The following is a 6730-nucleotide window of genomic DNA, read 5'->3' on the forward strand; positions in this document are numbered from 1 at the left end:
TTACTCTATGTGTAACAACACCTCAAAAGTCTCTTTTTATTCATACGATTTTTTAACCAGATTTTTAAATGCCAAAAAGTTGAAAAACTTTGTTCAGCAGAAGCGATACTTATTGGTATTAATATTTTAAGTCGTACCTCGCAGTTAGTAACTTTCGCCTAACGCTGCATAATGCGATGTTTACAATAGAGCAGTAAGCTTTAAACCGTAAGCACCTAGGAATTTCTCCAAAAATATTTTTAGAATATTAAAATTGTCATTAAGAGTATTTCAGAAATATTAAAAGTACATACAAGTATAACATTTAGTAAATATTTTTAAGAAGAACCCTCTCAAGAAGAGGGACATTATAGTCTTCTATCATATATCCGCCAGTGATTTTTTATCTTTTTCTATAGGGTATTAAGTCTTAGAACTAGAAAAAAAAAGAATTAATTAAATCGAGATTAAAATTAAACTAAATTGGTAGTAATAGACATTACCAACTAGCTAGAAGTGCATTTCGTTTAACATTCGCAAATCTTAATTCCGAATTTTTTTGTTGTTCTCAGCGTAGACTCCACCTCACAGCCACGTATCAATGCGTATACTTTAATCCTGGAAAAGAATTTTCAAATCAGTAAGAGAGGAAAAAAATAATTGTCGTACAAAAATTATATGTCGGTAATACAAACGATTTTAGGATCCCGTCAAATGGAACACACCTTAGAAAATATAATGCTTCTAACTTTAAAATATTGTTGCTATGTTCCTCATTTCTGATAATAGAAGAGAAAGAAGGATTGTATATATTCTCATTTCATGTGTAGAAAATATAATAAATTACAAATGAAGAAAATAAATAAAATTTTTTGGTATTTCAAAAATTTGAATCACGATTTCCCAACTTAAAAGTACAATAAAAAAAATAGAAAAGGCTTGAGGGAATAGACGCTGTTCAAAGTGCGCTAATTGTTAAAAAAAAAATCTCAATATTTACAGATTAATTTATTGAAGAGATGAAAGAACAATGATAATCGTTAAAACAGTGAATAGTTCGTACGTTTCTGTTAGTCTTCTAATCTTCTTCAACGGTAATGGTAGATGCAAAAAATTACATATTTTGTGTTCCTACGCACCCAAAAAATGATCGGAAGATGTGAATTTGTTTTTTGCTATCTTCAGGAAAGCCACACCAAGTTCTCTGTCGAGAATACATTTTCCCATACCAGTTACAAGATTGGATGGAACTCACGATGTCGGTGCCTTTAATTACGACATTGAATAAAATATTTTTGCATGGAAAAATGAATATGCAAAGAACTTACCCGTAACAGAAAACTGCAAGCACATTGCGTAAACTGCTAATCCAAAATTTTGATAGCAAGGACGTCGAACAATTAAAGATTTTTTCAAATTATAAAATATAAAATGGACAGTACAGAATAATGTGTTGATCATACATAGTCAAACAGTAAAGTGAACAAATTAGTAAAGGCTCGCCGATCATTTAAAAGTCAAGTTTGTTATTTGTAAATATTGAGAGGTTTTTTTTGAACAATTAACGCACTTTGAAAAGCGTCTTCTCTCTGCTCTTTCTATTTCTTTTTTGGTATTTTTTATCTCAATTTAGTATATTTTCATCATTTAGTTGATATAATTTATTTATTGAATCTGCACCGGCAACACTGTTTGATAGAGACAAGAAATGGAGTATAGTAACGCCATTAATATTATTTTTCACAATAACGATTTGATAATAACGTTGCAATTTTTTATGACTGTGACGATAAACGCTAAAATTGCGCTAAGATTGGAAAAGTCACTTTGAAGAGTGACTTGTCACCATTACATGTTATTTACCGAAAGATCGTTACTTGTAACGCGTCGACGTGTTACTTTATTCGTTATAAGTAACGAGTAAAAGAAACTCGTTATACATAATGAATTATTTTTTTGTAGTAACGAGTGTTTTGTAGTAACTTTTCCAATCCGTTGTAAGTAACGACTTTTCCAGCTTTAATATTAGCGTTACTGTCATAAAAAATTGCAATATTATTACCAAATTGTTATTATAACAAAATAACGATAAAAAGTAATGGCGTTACAAGTATAATGCGTATACTTTCATTCTTTGCTGGTAGATGTTTAGGAAAACAATCCGCATATAAATAATAGATATTTTGCATCAGCTGAATTATTTTCGGCAAATCTGTACAATATCAATCTCTAAAACATAATTGTCATTTTCTGATTTCAATGCTTATTTGTTATTATTTCTACTAGGAAGTAACTAGCATTACTTATAATGCCGTTTACCGTTTTCGTTAAGGGAGACCGTGTCTTGTTGGCACAGTCTTCACAATTCCGGCTTTAAACAATTAATTATTACAATTAAAATATATCAATATAATAGAAAGAACCTTTATCTACATTTTCATACCAGTAATGGTTCTATGCACTGTATAATTTCTTTGCAATAAATGAAATACGGACATGCTGCATTGTAATTGACTTGCTCCGATATGTGCAGTAAATTGGTAACATATCACAATATAAATTGCCTCTGTGATAAACTCTATATTAAATTAACAAAAATATAATAGAAAACTAATAGAAATAAAAATTAGATAGTAGATATGTACTTTTTACAATTAGTAAAAATTATATTAAAAGTTATTTTGTAATGATCAAATAGTAAAATGTTGTTCCAGAAAGACAAGTGTAAATTGTTTTAATATAGAAATATTATAAATATAAAGCGTTTTATCAAATTGTAATTAAATGTTCACGTGTGATACACCAAGTTAATCTTTTCTTATGATATGAACCAACGTATCCCATTCCTGCACACATCTAATTTTGATCATTTTATTATAAAAAAATTATCATTATTACTCAAAATAACATATTATATACTAACAAACTTTTCTTTTAACTAATAATTCATTGCCTAGATTTGCTTTTTTAAGCCGAAGGATTAATACATTAATACAAAATTATAAAATAATCAAAAATTTACTTGCTTGTTCTCGAATCAGACTTTTTTTTCTATTGTAATACTTTGATTTAAATAAAATTTAGGGATAATGTTAAATCTATGTTGTAAAAGAAATATTTTCTAATAACTTTTCCATTGTTTTCTTTATCATGAACACATAAACGGAACACAATACCAATTTGCCTCTTATGTAAAGAAACCCTAATTAGTTTTTGCTAAACTAATAGATCTCTTGATTCCATCATTTCCATGAATTTATTGCTCTAGCTTGAAAATTATTTAATGGAAAATGCATTATTAGATCATACCTGTAATCGTAAAATAAGATTTTAAAATTTGGATGTCTTCAAGTTTTATCGAGATAAGTCTTTAAATCTTGTTTATTATTTAATAAAAAAGTAAATATTTGGCAATAAATTCTTCATATAGTGATAGAGTAAGATCGTATTAATAGAAAAATACGGGGTATGTTGAATTGCTTAATTACAGAAGTTAGATTTGATGATTGTAAAATTGTAAAGCGAGGAACTCGTAATATGAGATACTCAGGTTACTTTTAATACAAAGTTACTTTTAATATAAAAATCTATGCTCCTATAATGTTCGAGTGACAATTATTACTGAAGTATGAATGTTATTGTACAGTAATAAAAAGGATAACCGGAATGAACATTAAATGCCTGTTTCTGCGATGCTTGGTTCGAACTACTTTAAGACGAGTCTTGGATACAATATATCGCAATATATGCTCATTTTGCGCGCACATTGGCTGTTTGTATTTTCGAAGTATTAAATACAATTTTTTAATTGCAATACTGATGTATCAAATATTGTATTTGATAAATACAAATGTAATAAAAAAATTAATTTTAATTAGTTTCTCTTTTATTATATCTTTATTGTATTTATATATTTGCTTCTTTCAATTAATTCTGTAAAGTCATGTTACTAATAAAGCAAAGTTGCTTTTATTTTCTCATAATATAAAAAGTTATTAAAGTAAAATTGCTTATTCTTGTAGGCACAAACATGATCGAGACATGTATTAAAGAGATGTATTAATTTTAATACAATTTCTTCAGGTTTTCCCCAGCAGATTTCGTATCATTATGAATACACATCAACGTTGAATAAAATAACAAAAGTAACGTGAATAATAGGACAAATTAAACTAAAGATATTGAGAGATCACTCGCGACAACACGTTTATGGACGCAGTGATGCTATAGTAACAGAAAACTTTAAAAAGGAGATAGCCATTTGAGAACACGTAGGATAAAAAGCGCGTCCTAACAAATTTTGCTGTTATAACAAAGTGATTACAATAACAAATTTCTTTTACTGTCGTAACGAATTTGTATAAACATTATTTTGCTCTAATAACAACAAAATTTGATAAGAACACATTATTTTGCTTTAATAACAAATTAACTTGATTCTAAAGACAAATACACGCAACAATTTTTTCTTTCTTAGCAAAGATTGATTCTACTGTAATAACAAATAATTTTCTAAAACTGATTGTATCAACTAAATTTTATCGCTGCTATTATGAATATGCAGTAGCAATGACAGGTTTGCTACAACAGCAAAATTATTTTTCGTTATGCATATAATGAAAATCTTGTTATACAGAGATTAGCTTAGAATTTTAAGTTTTAATTTTAACTTTTACAATTAATATTGATTACTAAATAACGTAATTTTTTAATTTAATATTGTATTTTAATGTTACAAAAAAGTAATAAAAAAAGTAACTTTTTGAGTACGGTTACATATTAAAATTAACAAGTTACATATTAAAATTAGTAACGAGCAAAAATAACGAATTACTTTTTACAGAAAGTAAGGTTAATGGAACGCATTATTTTTTTAAAGTAACGTTTCCAACCCTGCTTCTAACACACAGAAAATTAATAAATCATTATAAGTGTTCCTAACTGAGAACAAACTGAAATGAGTAAATTTATTTAACAGAATGTGTAAAACCAAAAAATCGGAAAATGTCCAAGATATCGAGTATTGTTTATAAATACAAACTGTGAAAATAATAATTTTGAGCATCTCACACTACTGGAGCACAGAAGTGAGTACTTTTCAATTGTAAAATCAGATATTGTATTTTCATGCAACACGCGGCAACATAAGTTGTATCTTAATTGCCATAATCGTTAACACAACACTACTACACTTTCTTACACAGACACAAATCGACACAAATTAACTTTTAGTCAATGTTTACCAAGATAAATATACTATATTATATTGCGGATGCGTTTTAATGTCGTTTAATCTCAAAATTATATTTGAATATACTCTGATTTTTTTCCGAATAGAGACAAAAAGTGTTCGATTGAGTTTTTGAACAAAATTGTAAATGGAGAGAGACATTTGCCAATTTGTGTTAAAAGTGTCGACTGTATTTTCTATGAAGGAAAGTATTCTATATAACCCTGAAACAAAGTCAAATAGAACACACTGAAAAGAGAGTTTGGTTACATTAATTGGAATTCTGATTGAAAATGTACAAAGAATTTTCTGATTAAATCTATTAAATTCTAATTAAAATAATCAGAATTCTGATTGAAAAATAAGAATCTTCTGATTCGTTTATTTTTAACCTGAAATTTTCTCGATGCATGTTATGTTTATTCATTATTTTATATATATATTTTATTTATGTTCTCCATCCGCTGCTGAAGTGAATTATATGTTATGAAACATCCGATATAATTATTCGAAGAACTATACCTCTTATTACAGCAAATAATGGGTGCGTCCAGATGCCACGATCGCTTACTGCAATGAGCGAGAAAGGAATTAATATATTTATTTATTATAATATTCGTAATGTGTAATCATTTCTTTGTTATAAATAATCTTTAATATAATATTTCTTGCTTACTTATTAATGTTCATTATTTCTTTAAAGCCGTGAGGACTCAGTGAGCGCTCAGTAAACGGTATGAGCGACATAAAATTACGCTCACGTAGCTCACTAAGCGCTCACGCTCTCACGATCTTAAAGAAATAATAAACAGTAATAAGTAAGAAATATAATATTAAAAGTTATCTATAATATAATAGATAAGTTATACATAGAACATTACGAAAATTATAATAAATAATATCAATTCCTTTCTTGCTCAGTGAGCTCTTAGTGAGCAGGCGTGGATACACTCATTGTGCTTAGCACTTATTTTTCTCTATGTCGTTGATTTTCTGGAAACCTTGTATTGTGGCAGTTTCGATACACACTTATCTGAAATTCGAGCAAGAGGGAAACAGGTCTGGAAATTGGAATTGGTCGCGTTTACCTTTCTTAGCGAGATCGCTCGCGCCATTTCATTTGCCCTCTACATCCTTGCGCAATATTCTCGCAAGGAACGCAAGGAAGATAGCGGGCAACATACGGTAGCAATGTACATGCCAATTTCGAGATAACGGACCGACCGAGTAATTCGGCCGACCATGTGAAACGGCAGAATGAAATTATAATTATAATTATACGTTTGCGGTAAATTTCGTTAGTAATTTATGGAAGCAATAACCTCCAAGAGATTAGAATTAGAATCTCTTATAAAATCGATTATTATTACAATAACAACATGAAAGACTTAGAATTAAAGAACAGCATAGAAAAGGAAAAGAAAAGAAACAGATTGAGATAAGTTGAATATTCAATTTTAAAATAATACATGTATTAATTAAAAATAATATTGTGTGTGTGTGTATATATATATATATATA

This window comes from Trachymyrmex septentrionalis, unplaced genomic scaffold (assembly GCF_001594115.1).
Source record: "Trachymyrmex septentrionalis isolate Tsep2-gDNA-1 unplaced genomic scaffold, Tsep1.0 scaffold122, whole genome shotgun sequence".
Classification (NCBI taxonomy): Eukaryota; Metazoa; Arthropoda; class Insecta; order Hymenoptera; family Formicidae; genus Trachymyrmex; species Trachymyrmex septentrionalis.